At 52.2% G+C, this 13,340-nt stretch overlaps 1 long non-coding RNA gene across 3 annotated transcripts in view; it reads right to left on the bottom strand.

Annotated features, from left to right (window-relative positions):
• LOC132653713 (uncharacterized) overlaps positions 1 to 13,340 on the bottom strand; it is a 31,199-nt gene that overhangs the window by 1,735 nt on the left and 16,124 nt on the right. For all 3 annotated transcript variants that reach the window (XR_009591522.1, XR_009591523.1, XR_009591521.1), the window contains one exon: positions 823 to 2,152. This is a non-coding gene — a long non-coding RNA (uncharacterized LOC132653713). The remainder of the gene's footprint in view (positions 1 to 822; positions 2,153 to 13,340) is intronic.

Here is a 13,340-nt window from a genome sequence, read left to right as displayed (position 1 = left end):
AGTGAGGAGGAGAGGAGGTAAGACTGGGCCGCAGGGGCCACCTGCGAAGGCTGCATTCTCCCGGCTTCCTGCCAATTCCCCGGCTGTTACACTGCCCACACCAAACCCTGGTACAGTGTGGCTGCTCCACGTCTTATCTGCTCAGAATCAGGCTCCAGTAGGCAGCACTAAACTTGGTACCCCCCTGGTCTCTGTTTGGAGCCCCGAAAGATGAGTTGGGTGTGTGCCTGACTTAGGCCATCCTGGGCAGGCTGGGAGGGTCGTGCCCATGCCCAGCGTGCAGGAGCAGCCAAGAGGGCATCCCAGGGAAGGTGGGATGCCAGACAAAAAAGCCCTTTGAAAACCCTGGAATTTAGCAGTGTTTTCCAGGGTGTGGCTGGATTCTAGCGTTCTTCCTTATGCACAGCTGTGTTCTTACACCTTGCAATAAGGAATCAGGGATCGGCAAGACCTGGCTGTGGCCCTTCCCAGCTGTGAGGAGGCACCTGCCTGACCTCCTGTCTCCCTATCTCTGAAAAATGAGTGGAATCCTTCCTGCTCCATTCGACAGCAGGAAGGATTCTGGGGCAAAGCTGCGCCGACGTGACACAGCAAAAAAAAAAACAGCCAGAGTGAGCACAGGGGCTATGTGTGTCTCTTTAATCCCCTCTCCTTTTTGCTGCTCAAAGGGAAGGGTAGCAATCTACGAGTTCCCTATGCTGGGAACAGTGTCACCCCCAAATTCAAGGCCACTCAGAACCTACGAACTTTGTTTTTAAACAGGGTCTTTGGAGACGTGACCCTGTTTGGGGGAAGCCACAGTGGTCTGGAGAGGGAACTCACCTCGGTGGCAGGCATCTGTATACGGAAAGATCTAGGGACATCAGCCACGTGGCAGCAAGCAGAGTAGGCATGTGCTCCCAAGGAGTGCCAAGGAGAGCCAGGGGCTGGCAGAGGCTGAACAGAGCTGGGTGGGTCCTTGTGTGCCCAGTGCCGCTCCTATAAGATGCTTTTATCCTGGACTTCAGGCCTCCAGAGCTACATGGGGAAAAATCTGGTCCCCCTTGCTCACGTGGCAGAGATTTGTTAGGACGGTCCTAGGACCCTGAGACTTTAATCCAGTCCCTGACACACAGGCCGCTCCCAGGAAGCACTTGAGAGGTTAGGCATGAATCTCTAAGCTGGGAACAGCCCTGGCTGGGCGAAGAAACAGCTCTGCTGGCTCTCTCACGACCATTGCTAGTCTCCTGGCTCTCTCACGACCATTGCTAGCACCTCGCTGGCCGATGGCTTCTCATTTATGTTGAGCCCGTGCTTTGGGTCAGAGGTTCGGTACCGGCTGATAACCTCATCCGCCCTCTTTTGCTAGTCCCTATCTCCCTGTGCACCTGAGTTTTGATGGATGCTTCCCCACAAGCCACGCAAGCACGCCGCACAATAAAAGGAGAAAAGGAAATTTCATAAGATTCCAACTGGCCTTCCCCAGAATGCAATTCACTTCATATATTAAGCCACCAGTAAGTGCCGCCGCTCCGGGTTCTCCTCCAAGCCTCCTCCATATTCTCCAGACAAGTTCCCATGTTAATGAATTCTAGATTCCCGTTTAATAAGCGTTGCGTGGGAAGCCTCATCGGTCTCCAGCTGGCATGCAGCTGCCCCTGCGGAAGTACCTGGGATCAATAGAGCGTGGTGCTCCTGTCTGCGGCCCTCCGCTCTGCCACCTACAAGAATTCAGTAATTGAAAAGGCCTTATAAATCAATACAGCCAAATTGAAAACTCCCAGCCAACAGCACATCACTCAGTGGGGCGTTTGTTAGCATTTCTCTTTGCCTTCCCAGGAGCGGGAGATGCGGAAGAATGGCGGCCGGGCAGGAGGCAGCTGCTGTCCCCATCAGGGAAAGGGGAGCTTGTCCTGCCTGATTCATTTTCTTTGTGTCTTGGCCTGTAGTCAAACAGTAGATTTTACCACTCCAGACAAAGGCTTGAGTTTCTTCTAGTGAGATTGAAGTCCACCGTGCTAATTACACCCTGGGGGAGGGCCCCCTCTCCAGCGGGAAGGGATGCTCCCAGTTCACCAATCACCTTAGAGAAGAGAGGAAATGGTGCGGAAGGCGGGAGGAGCAGGAGGAAGAGAGGGTATGTGCGCCCAAGGAAAAGGAAGTTGTTTGGGAGCTGAAAAAAAATAAAGGGGATTCGAGTTAAAACAATGAAAGGAAGTCTTATTGTCAATCAGATTAGCCAAAACAAATTGCCCTCCTTTGACAAGGCTGAGGGAAGCAGAGACCCTGCAACAACCAGGCAAGGACTCTGCCCCCCAGGTTCCAAGCCCACAAGGCCACCCTCCACCCTCCTCCTCTCCGAAATATGCACAGAGAAAAAGAAACCCTGGAAGCCAGCGTCCACCCACAGGGGAATAGAGAATATTCCATTAGGTTATTAAAGAGCCTTTTCAAAAATAAACCAGGTCTCCTTGTGCCCAAGACCTACTTATGAGTATAGTAACAAAGAAAAAGCTTGCAATAGGACATGTGAGTACATGTACATAGCAAGTGTTCAAGTGTGGAAGTAAAACCCTGCAAGATGTGCTCCAAGCTGTTCAAAAGTAGGTAGGGAGGAGAGACTGGATGGACACTTTGTATTCTAGGCAAAGGAGACGAAGAAAAAAGTCTAAAAGAAAAGGTACAGAAATAAACAAGGAATTGGGTCTGCGAGGTTTTTCTCTGCTGGGAAATGAGCCAATTCCAGCCAAATTAAAGAGTATTTAAAGGCAGGTTTATTGGGGACAGCAGTTCTCGGGCTGGTTCGCTGATCTCACAGGACGGCGGCAGGGAAGTTTCTGTGCAGACGGGGGAGACAGAAAAACAGTGCGGGGGTGGGGGAGCAGAGAGAGATGGAGAGACCAAAATGTCTGGATTATATAGTGACTAGCCTCTCGGGGAAGCCCAGCCCCGGGACTGGAAAGTTCCGGGGAGAGGGCAGGGTGTGCCAGCCTTGTTCTGTAACAGGGAGGGACTGAGGAATGCTGGGAGAACCTGGAGGCCAGGCCTGCTTCGGTGAAGTAGGCACCTCAGCCTCTAGTCCCAGGTCTGAATCCCAACAGGGTCTATGGGTCTGTTTCCCTTAGTACACTTGAGGTCCCCTGACAATGGCTTTGTACTCCTTTAGCCTTTCTTGGTTGCAAAAGAAACTGAATCAACGGTGGAGTTTATTATACGCGTTCCGCAGACTTGTGCTCTTCTGGCTGCCTCCCTTAGAGGCGGAGCTTGGCTGGGTTTCAGGACGGGCTAGATCCAGGAACTTGCGCTTTCTCAGCCCTTCACGTGCCTGTGCTGTTCTTCGATTGGGTTCACACGAAGCCAGCAGAATGTCGGACCAGTTTTAGCACAGAAAGGCAGGAGAAGGAATGGGTTACTGAGGAACACAGTGGAGAGCTGCTTCACACGAGTACAAAACCAAGAAGCTCTGGGGTAGGATGAGAGTTTACCCAACTTATGTGAATGCAGCCGGGGGGCGTCCCCCCAAAAAGAAACACAAGCATATAAGTGTGGCTGAAACAGCACCAACCCACCACAGCTTCACTTCATTATCACCCCCCTTCCTCTTCCTCCTTCCTATTCTCTCCCTTCCTCCCTCCCTTCATCCTTCCTTCCCTCTGTCTTTGAAAACTGACTCCCTGAGGCTGGGAGATGGCTCAGCAGTTAATCATGAGGCCACAAGTTCAGATCCCAGTACTCATGTCAGGTAGCTCACAAATGCCTCTAACTCCAGCCTCAAGGGATCCAACAGGCTCTTCCGGTCTCTGCAGGCACCTGCACACAGATGTACACATATGCCCATCCCCACACACATAAATAAAACAGAGTTATTTTAAAAACACAAAACAAACAAGCAAACACAAACCCGGTTCCCTCAGGCACCCTAGACTCAGTGGTGGGAATGCCCCCGCCAGAAGCACTCAGCCTGACTCTCTCAATCCCTAGCCTCCGGAGGCAGGGCTATATCAGTTACCTCCTGCTGCATAACACAGCAGCCCCAAGCTGACCGGACTGCGATCCCTCAGGGTTCCCAGCACGGGGAGTCCAGGGTGCTTGTGGCTGGATGGTTCCAGCCCTGCTATTCCAGAAGCTTCGGGAAGGCTTGGTTAGGGCTGGAGAGCACATCTCAGGACAGTTAGCAAGAATGTGAGGCAAATCAGCACCGGGGTTCACAAGCGGCTGGCGATTCCGCACACACGGCTGCTGGTGTGCCCCGAGGTGAGGGGTACGGATATAGAACACTCACCAGAAGCTGTCTCTGGCCAGCAGTGGAGGTGGCTTACCGTCATGAAAGCCACCGAGCCACACCGCGTGCAAGCAGGGAAATCATACCACATGGGAGGGGATGGGAGTGGGGGCTGGGGCAGGGGCCGGGGCTTGGGGGAGGACATCAGGGAACGCGTAGTCCTATTTCAGAGCCGTCACAGGGCAACTGGTCTTTCCTGGAGCAAGTTTTCATCCTCAGGCCACCAACTGTGACCAGCAGTGAGGGCCTCCCATTTACTCTCCCTGGAATCCTGCAGGTGTGGATGAGAAAGAAGCTTCCAGAAAGAGAAGCTGCACGAGGGGGATGGAAGGACAGACAGACAGACAGAGAACTCTTTTCCTCCAGAAAGATCCTGGGAAAGGATTCTGATTGGCTCAAGCGGCTTCAACTACAGATGACTCTCAAGTGAGTGTCAATCACTGTGGCCAGGAGGAGGGGCTTAGTTTTAGAATGTGGGAATGGAGACAGAGCTCCGGATGGTTACCCCATGAGACATGGCACTGAGTGACTTTGGATTTTGGTGGTTTTTTTTTTTTTTTTTTTTTTTTTAGATTTAGCCTGCGTGCGTGCATGCTTGTGGGGTGGAGGTGGAGGGGCAAAGAGAGAGACACCATAATCCTTGAAGCTAAAGTGACAGGTGTTTGTGAGCCCCGCAGCACAGGCGCTGAGGTCTGAACTCTGGTCGTGACCGAGCACCAAGCACTCCTAACCGCTGAGCCGTTTCTCCACCCACGCATGGACCCTGGCCTTCGGCAGAGCCTCGCTGACAGCACATAGATGGCACGCCATCGGAAACTTTTCAAATGGGGATTGAAAGGGGTGGGCAGACCAGGGCAGACCAAGGCCCCGGTTTTCACCCAGCACTGCGAAGAAACAAGAGAGGAACTTGATGCAAAGCCCCAGGTTTCACTCTTTGTGTCTGGCGTGCCTGAGCCTCCACACCCCCTCAGGTTGGCTGACTGAGGTCTCAGGCCCACCCTGGACCGGTCACTATGCTCAGACAAATGGACTGTTCTGATTGCCTCGAGCCGAACAAAACCCACCCCGGACACCAGCAAAGAAGCAGTCTTAGGAACCTGTGGCTGCATAGAATTAAAATCAAGCTCCGTAAGAACGAGGAGTGTGGGTGTGACAAGCCAAGCTCAGCTTTCCTACCAAATCTAGCCGTCTAGGGTGTGTGGGTATACACGTGTGTGCAGCTGTGTGTGAAGGCCAGAGGACAGCGTCAGGTGTCCTTCGGTGCCCATCTTGGCTGTTGCAGCGTTTTTTATACGTATGCGTGAGTGTGTGCATTTATGTATGTGTGCTGTGTGTGCATCATTTGTGTGTTGTCCTCCAAGGCCACGCCTGGAGTTCCAGGTGGTTGTGAGCCACTGTGTGGGTGCCAGGAACCAAACCCAGGTCCTCAGCAAGAGCAGCAAATGCTCTCGACTGCCGAGCTGCGCCCCCCTAACATCCCCCTTGTTTTCTGAGACAGGATCTCTCCTCGGCCTGACACTCATGGGTTGGGCTGAGCTAGCTAGTGAACTCCAAGGATCCGTCTGCCACTGCTTCCCCAGCGCTGGGATCACAAGCGCGTGTGGCCACCACACCCTGTTTTCTACATGGAGTTTGAACTCAGATCCTCCTACTAGCAAAGCATTTTACCAACTAAGCTGTCTCCCTGGAGCCTGTTTCTGTAACAGGCACATCCATCGGTCTGTGCGTGTTCTCTACAGCATGTTACGGGCTGTGGTGACAGAGCTAAATAGTCTACCGAGACCACGTGGCTTGCACAGCTGAAGATATTTATTATCTGGGTCTTTACAGAAGAAATGCACAGGCTCCTCCATGCAGACAAATGCATAATTTCCATTGCAATTGTACACGGCCTCATTTTCTTTTGCTATCCCTGTTCCTCCTCTGTCCTTCCTTCTCTGAGAGACATGGTGCGAAGACAGCAGAGCAGACATCTGCAGGCAGAAGAATCCTCTTCCCAGCCCTGTCACTCCCACCCTGCTGCCAGGGGGAAGTCTTTGAGTTCACACAAGGAGCAAGACAGAGCAAAAGGAGCTTTCACAGCTGCTAGGGCATAGACGGACTTCACTACCCACGGCAGAACCTCCCCATTCAGAGATCAATGTCACGCAGCCTGCCCGAGTCTGGCAGGCCGGGGACGGCCACCCCAGCCTTCTTCTGAGACACACTGGAAGCCATCTCTGGCGAGTCCAGCCAGAAGACAGCCTTAGTTAAATGACTTTATCTCCCAGCTGAGCGATGGCTAGCTGCAAAGAGAGCGGCTCGGTATGCATGCTAAGTCAGCTCAGCGCAGACGTGGGCTTTCTGTGTCTGCCCAGAGCAGAGTCCCAGAATCAGCGCCCCACCTCCTCTTCCTCCTCCTCCTTCTTCTTTTGTGGGTGGGGGTTGTCTGATTTGGTTTGGGTTTTTGTTTTGTTTTGTTTTGTTTTTTGACACAGAGTCTCATGTGACCCAGGCTAGCCTCAAATTCAGTATGTAGCCAAGGATAACCTTGGTCTTTGGTCCCTCTCTGCTCTTCCTCCTGACTGCAGGGATTACAGATGTGATACCACAGCTGGTACATGCAGTGCTGAGAATCAAACTCAGGGCCTCAGGCATGAAAGGCCAGCACTCAGCCAACTGAGCTATGACCTCAGTCCCCAAACGAGTCTTCTCTACCTCTCTCCATCTTGCTTTTTCTTCTTTTCACATGTGTGTATGTTTGCTTGTGTGTGCACCTATGTGTGCATGTAGAGGCCTGAACTCCAAGCCTGGATTCTTCCTCAATCACTCTTCCACCTAATTCTTTGAGGTAGGTCCCCCTTCCAACCCAGAGTTTGCTAATATGGCTAGTCTTGGCCAGCTCGTCCCCACCTTGCAGGGCTGGGATTACAGACTCACCACCTTTCTCAATTAGCACTTACCTGGGTTCCAGGATCCAAGCTCAGATCCGTGCTGCTGCTGGCACTTCAGCTGCTGAGCCATCTCCCCATCTCACCTTGGGTATGATTCTGTTTGTTTTACTTTTGTGTGTGTGAGGGTTTGCCTGCATTTATGTGTGTGTACCTCATGCATGCTTGGTGCCTGAGGAGGTCAGAAGAGGACTTCAGATCATCTGGAACTGGAATTACAAATGGTTTTGAGCCACCATGTAGGTGCTGAGAACTGAACCCTAGCCCTCTGTAAGAGTAGCCAGTGCTCTTAACCACTGAGCCATCTCTCCACCTCTAGGGGTTTTTAAAAAATATTTATTTTATGTGTATGTCTGTGCCTGAATGTGTGTGTGTGTGTGTGTGTGTGTGTGTGTGTGTACCATGTGTATGTCTGCTGCTACAGGGGTCCAAAGAAGGCATCACATCTCCTGAGACTGGAGTTACCCATGTTTGTGAGACACCACGTGGGTTCTGGGACCTGAACTCAGGTCCTCTGCAAAGAGCAACAAACGCTCTTAATGACTAAGCCACTTAGCCACTCTGGTTTTCAAGACAGGGTCTCTCACTGAACTTGGAGTTCATCAGTTGGCTAGACGGGCTGCCCAGCAAAACTCAGGAGCCTCCTGTCTCTGCCTCCCCAGCACTGAGATTCCAGGCGTGTGCTGCCACAGCGCACGTCTACATGGCTGCTGGGGCTCTAGATCAGGTCTTCATGCTTTCACAGCAAACATTCTGCAGACTGAGCCCTGTCCCCAGCTTCCAGCAACAAAGCAGGCTCTGACGGACTCTGGCAGGACACCTCTGCTGTGGGTGGCACCTCCTTTTCCCTGTCAGGACCTAACCTGACAGAGGAGGAAAGAAAGAGGTGGACAGTGACTGAGCGCCTGTGGAAGCAGGCATCCCGCGCCCGTCCTGCCTCTCTTCTCTTTCCTTTTTCCAAGCTGAATCCAGCACGGAGCGGAAGCTTCGGATAGCCCCATCTGTCCTGATTCCTTTCTTGTAGCAAAACAGAACACAAATTAATACCTCAATATATTATCCTGCCACATAAAATTTCATGCTAAATCAACTATCATCTCATACCAAACTCTAATACAAGCCAGAAGCAGGAGCCAATGATCTAGCTGGGGAAGAGGGGGAGATGAAAGAAAAAAGCCAAATCCATATATTCTATGCATGGGTGGGGGGGCTGGCTTCGGGGCTGGCTTCCCCTGTAAATTGGAAACATGTTAACTTTGGTAGGGGGAAGCATCTGGTAGACAGGAGGTGCTCCGTAAATGTTTAGCCCAACAGAACTTGAAGGCATGGGAAGGAACAGCAACCCTACCACTCACCCCTCTATTTCACCCCCCACGCCCTGCACGGGGTGACCCCTGACTCCAGTGGTCCTCAGAACCCCACCCTGATGCATCACCACCTTCGTGCCTGGTTCACGGAGAGGACCTGGGGCCACATTGAGGGCATGAGATTTAGCCTGTATCCTTTAACAAGTGACCAGGCAATGGCCCAGCTTCCTGACTTCCTCCTGAGTCGCGGGGGTGGAGGGGTGAGGGTGGGGGGGGCCTCCAGTCACAGTTCGTGCCGCCTGACCTCCCAGGCGGGCAAGAATATCAGTCATCATCAGAAGGCTAATATTAAAACAGAATAGGGCCTACATCAAGACGGACAAGGCCAAGCTACCACCCTTACCCCCCAGCCAGTTAAATCTGACCCCTCCTGCCAGTTCCTACCTCAGAGGCTTCTCCCTGCCCCCGACCTGTGTCCTTGCTCTCCACAGGCCACTGGCACGATGCACCCAGAGTCCTTTTTATGAAATATAAATTGGATTTGATCCATCCATGCTCCTAGACTCAACTCCCGCACTCCCAGTCTCCCTTACCCACCAGTCCTCTTTCTGTCCAGGAGAAACAGCAACCCCCCCAACCCCCCAGCTCTGCCCCAGCTGGAAACTCCCCTCCTGTTCCTTCTCTCTGGAACTCCCAGCCTCCAGCTGTCTGCACCTGGGCTCCTCCTCCGGCTCTCAGCTCCCCCTCTCTTGAGGAGACCTTCCCTGACCCAACCAAAGTCCCCCTCCCCCCCCGCCCCATCAGCTCAGCAGTCCACCTTACTTCCAGAGAACCACACGGGTTCATAAATCATCTTGGTCACCTGTTCATTTGTTGCTTTTCTGCTCTGGGTAGTGACACCAGGGGCAGGGATCTGCTCTTTTTGTTCACATACCCAGAACACAGGATGTGTTCAATAAAGCTACAAGAAATAAGAAACGGGGAGGTGAACAAACGGAGGCTCAGATGGGCTCCTGGTAACACCAATGCCTTGACCACCAATGAAAGAGCCAGCTGGCCAGACAGGCCAGCCGTGCCCACCCTTATCACTCAGCTCCCAGTGAGGCTGACCAGGCAGCTGGGACCTCAGAAGAGATGGTTAGAGCCCTGCAGCCTCTCTCTCTCTCTCTCTCTCTCTCTCTCTCTCTCTCTCTCTCTCTCTCCTGCCACATCTCTACAGATACTACTGTTTGTGTGGGCTTTGATCCCTCCCCACCCTGTGGCATTATGGTGGAAACAGCCAAGAAGGCTTGAGCCACGCATGCTTGATGCCAGCTTTGAGTAGGGTCTTAAAGGTTTAAGAGAGGAGCCCAGTGAGGGGGATTTACCAGGTGTTAGACTTCTCAGGTAGAGATGGGGACTCAGAGCTGGGGGGGACACAGACTCTAAGGGCTTTTATGTGAGTTTAGGGTGTCCCATCAGGTAATTCCCTTCCCCCCTTTTTCTGTTGGTCTGAAGCTGTCTAGCATCCTTCCTCTCGTAGGGATGGGGTCCTTGTCTCTGCCCAGAAGAGTGGGCATAACTGAGTTGTTGATTGGCTGGGGTAAGGGTGGGTGCCCAGCCTCCTGCCTTCTGTAAAAAGACCGACTACTGCACACCCCCAAAGGACTATGCAGCAGAGGAAAGGGGACTTATTCCCGGGGACAGAAATCACAAAGAAATGGAGACTTACTGCCTATTGCTGGAGGCAGAAACCATAAAACTCAAACTGGGGTTGCTATGTCCCCTCCCCATCCTAGAAACCTCATGAAAGCCCACAAGGCGGGGTTGGAAACTGTGTTCAGACATGGCCTGTGAGACCCAAGCTCAGACGGGCAGAACACAGAACAGATGGCATAGGAAGGGTGCTATTAGGGACAGGTCACCAGGATGCCCCAGCCCTGGCTCAGCAGTCCACACTGAAGCAGGAATGGGTCTGTCCTGGCCTTGAATGAGAATCTTCTCCTTTCTGGGTGAGGCCCAGAGCCCCAGTTCAATCCAACCAAGGCTAGTTCCCTGCAATCAATCTCATGCTCTGTGTGACAAGAAGAACACAGCGTCAATTCAGCAGTGTCCACTGGCTGGCGGCACCCCTGACGTGCAGGCTCTGCGGGCTGGGGAGACACAGTCTAGTTCAGCAACTGAAGCCATTAAAGCCAGCGCCCCGGCAGCAGCGGCAGCAGCGGGGCCAGCACTGAAGGACAGAAATGGGGAAGGTTTATGCCATCTGGGCCTACTTCATTACCCACGGGGGACCTCAGGGATCTGTGCTGGTGTCTCCTCTGTGCCTTGGAGAGGCTAATTGCACCAGGAGGAGCACATGGGCAGAGGCAGCTGCTGGGGCCCTCCTAATGGGGTGCACATGGGTGAATTTGTGTCTCTGTGTATCGGCCTCTGAGCATCTAGCTGTCTCTGTGGCTATATGTATTTGTGCTCTATCCTGACCCACATCACTTTCAAATCTGGAGATCAACTTCCCTCCCTTGGCTGCCTCGGCTTCCCTATCTGAGGTTCCTTCTCCCCTGCTGCCCATAAAGTGAACCTTGGAGCCGAGCGTTGGCATGTTTGGGGATGAGTAAGAGCACATGACACAGTATGCTAATAAAGCGTGCGGCACCAAGCCCTGGCGCCCTTCTACGTTATTCTTTTGTGTTGGTTTTTGTGTGTGCCTCTGTGTGTGTACGTGCACATTTCTCTGTGCGTGCGTGCGCACGTATGCACGCACATATACACACTGCGCCACACATCTGGGTGTCAAAGGACAACTTGAATTGGTCAGTTCTCTCCTTCCACTGTGTTGGACCTGGGAACGGAAGCTCAGGCTAGGCTGCAATCGCCATCTTGCCAGCCCTGTCGAGCTTGTCACTATTAATGTAACACACTTATTCCAAGTGCCTTATTTTTACGAAGTCATTATTCCCCTCGGCAGCTGCGACCTTTAGATCCCTCAGGCGGTAAACTCTTAACCTTTGACACCTTGCGAATAGTTACGATTTACCATTCTAGTGCAAAAGCTGTACAAAGTTGGTGGAGAGACGATTTTTAGCTTCTGTGGGATTGTGCACATTTCCCCCATCATTCTCAGCCTTCCACCTCACCGCCCCTTGCCTTCCTGACCGGGAAGCCGCACTCCGAAAGGACAGCCTGCGAGACTTTTAAGTGTCTTTCTCAGTTACCCTGATGTTTCTTTGTGAGACGGGGCCTCTCACTGGCCCTTGAGCGCCAGAGTCGGCTAGACAGGTGGGCAGTGAGCACCTCCCAACCCTCCCCGGCGCTAGATCACATGCATGCGCAGGTGCCTGACGTTTCCACGGATTCTGCGCAGTTAAACCCAGGCTCGCGGCTGAGCCCGTCTATCAGCCGAGCCATCTCCGGGCCAGACTTGCTTGCCTCTCTGTCCAGTTCTGCTCTGAGAGTTGACAAACCTGACCTCTAAGGTTGCCTGGGCCCTATTTTTTTTTAAACTTCCGGAAGGTTTAACTCTTACTTTGAAGGTTCACTTGCTGTTTTTCTGTCTACATTATAAGTATTTTTATTTTTTATAAGTATTTTTCTTTTTATTTTAAAGAACTACATTATTTCCCCCTTTCTGTAACCCCACCCCCTCCATCTTCTCCTATGCCCCACCTCATCCCTCTCAAGTTCATGGCCTCTTTTTGATTATTATTGTTTTACACACACACACACACACACACACACACGAATATGTAAATCCAACCTGCTGATCTTTTAGTGTTAACTGTGTGTGTGGTTTCAGGGGTGATGACTTGGTGTTTGAGAACCAATGAGGAGGCTTGTCTCTTGGAAGGACTAATTCTCCCTCTTCAGAAGTCATTAGTTGGCTGTGGTCCTTTATCTGGGGATGGGCCCCTGAGATTTCTTCCACGTTAGCACAACTATTGGCGATACCCTTTTCCTTGTCTCTCATGGCATCTCAGAGGGCTGTAAAACTAATTCTCAAGCCAACATCACCACCCAGCCCTGCGGCGTGTGAGAGGGTAAGTAAAACAAGCACACAAATTAACAAACCATCCTTTCCAGGATGACCGGCATGAAGCCAGGCTTTCCCTGGGACCCTGAGGCTCACAGCCATTCACTGTGTATTGAGCAGCTATGGCAAAGCAAAGCCTCTCTCTGCAAGTCTCTGTGATCCAAAGATACTCTTGACTGGCAAAGTCCCTAGAGTGCCTCCCCTTTGGCTTCAAGCAAGCTGGGTTCCCTGGACTGGTAGGTGAGCTGGGTTCAAATCTCAAGTGTGGCACTTCCGAGCTGTGTGAACTCTTGAGAGCTACTTCGCCTCTCTGGGCCTTGTATGCGTCTTCTGTAAAGTGTAGAGACTATTCAAGCAGTCACTACCTCAGGCTGCCTTATGGGTCTATAAGGCAGAAAACTAATCGTTGGGATTATGTGGAGCACAGCCCTTCCTGCCGGTAGAAAAGGGAAACTGCCTGTGCCGAAACACATTCCTTCTCTGGTCAGAAGAAAATGACAGCTCTTTGGCCATCGCAGTCACCATTTGCTCTTGAATGCTGTCCCCAGAAGTGACTGTGACCTGTGGTTAGCCCAGGATTGACTTTGTAGGCTGTCACTGTCACTGAGGGTAAGGAACCAGTGCTTTCTTGGGAGGAGGAGGAGGGTGTCACGGTCTATGCATTGCTCTAGCCAAGTGACCAGGAGAAGGCCCAGGCAACAGGGAGGCTTCCTGTAGACAACATTCAAATCACTTCTGATTTTTCCCCCTTATATAGCCCACAGTTAGAGACTCCACCGACATTCTGGAATATGTCACCATTTTTAAAGAGAGGTGGCACTGTGGGGTGTCAT

The sequence above is a fragment of the Meriones unguiculatus genome, chromosome 4 (genome assembly GCF_030254825.1).
Source record: "Meriones unguiculatus strain TT.TT164.6M chromosome 4, Bangor_MerUng_6.1, whole genome shotgun sequence".
NCBI lineage: Eukaryota > Metazoa > Chordata > Mammalia > Rodentia > Muridae > Meriones > Meriones unguiculatus.
The sequence above is the reverse complement of the archived record's forward strand: the minus strand, read 5'-3'. Positions and strand labels throughout refer to the sequence as shown.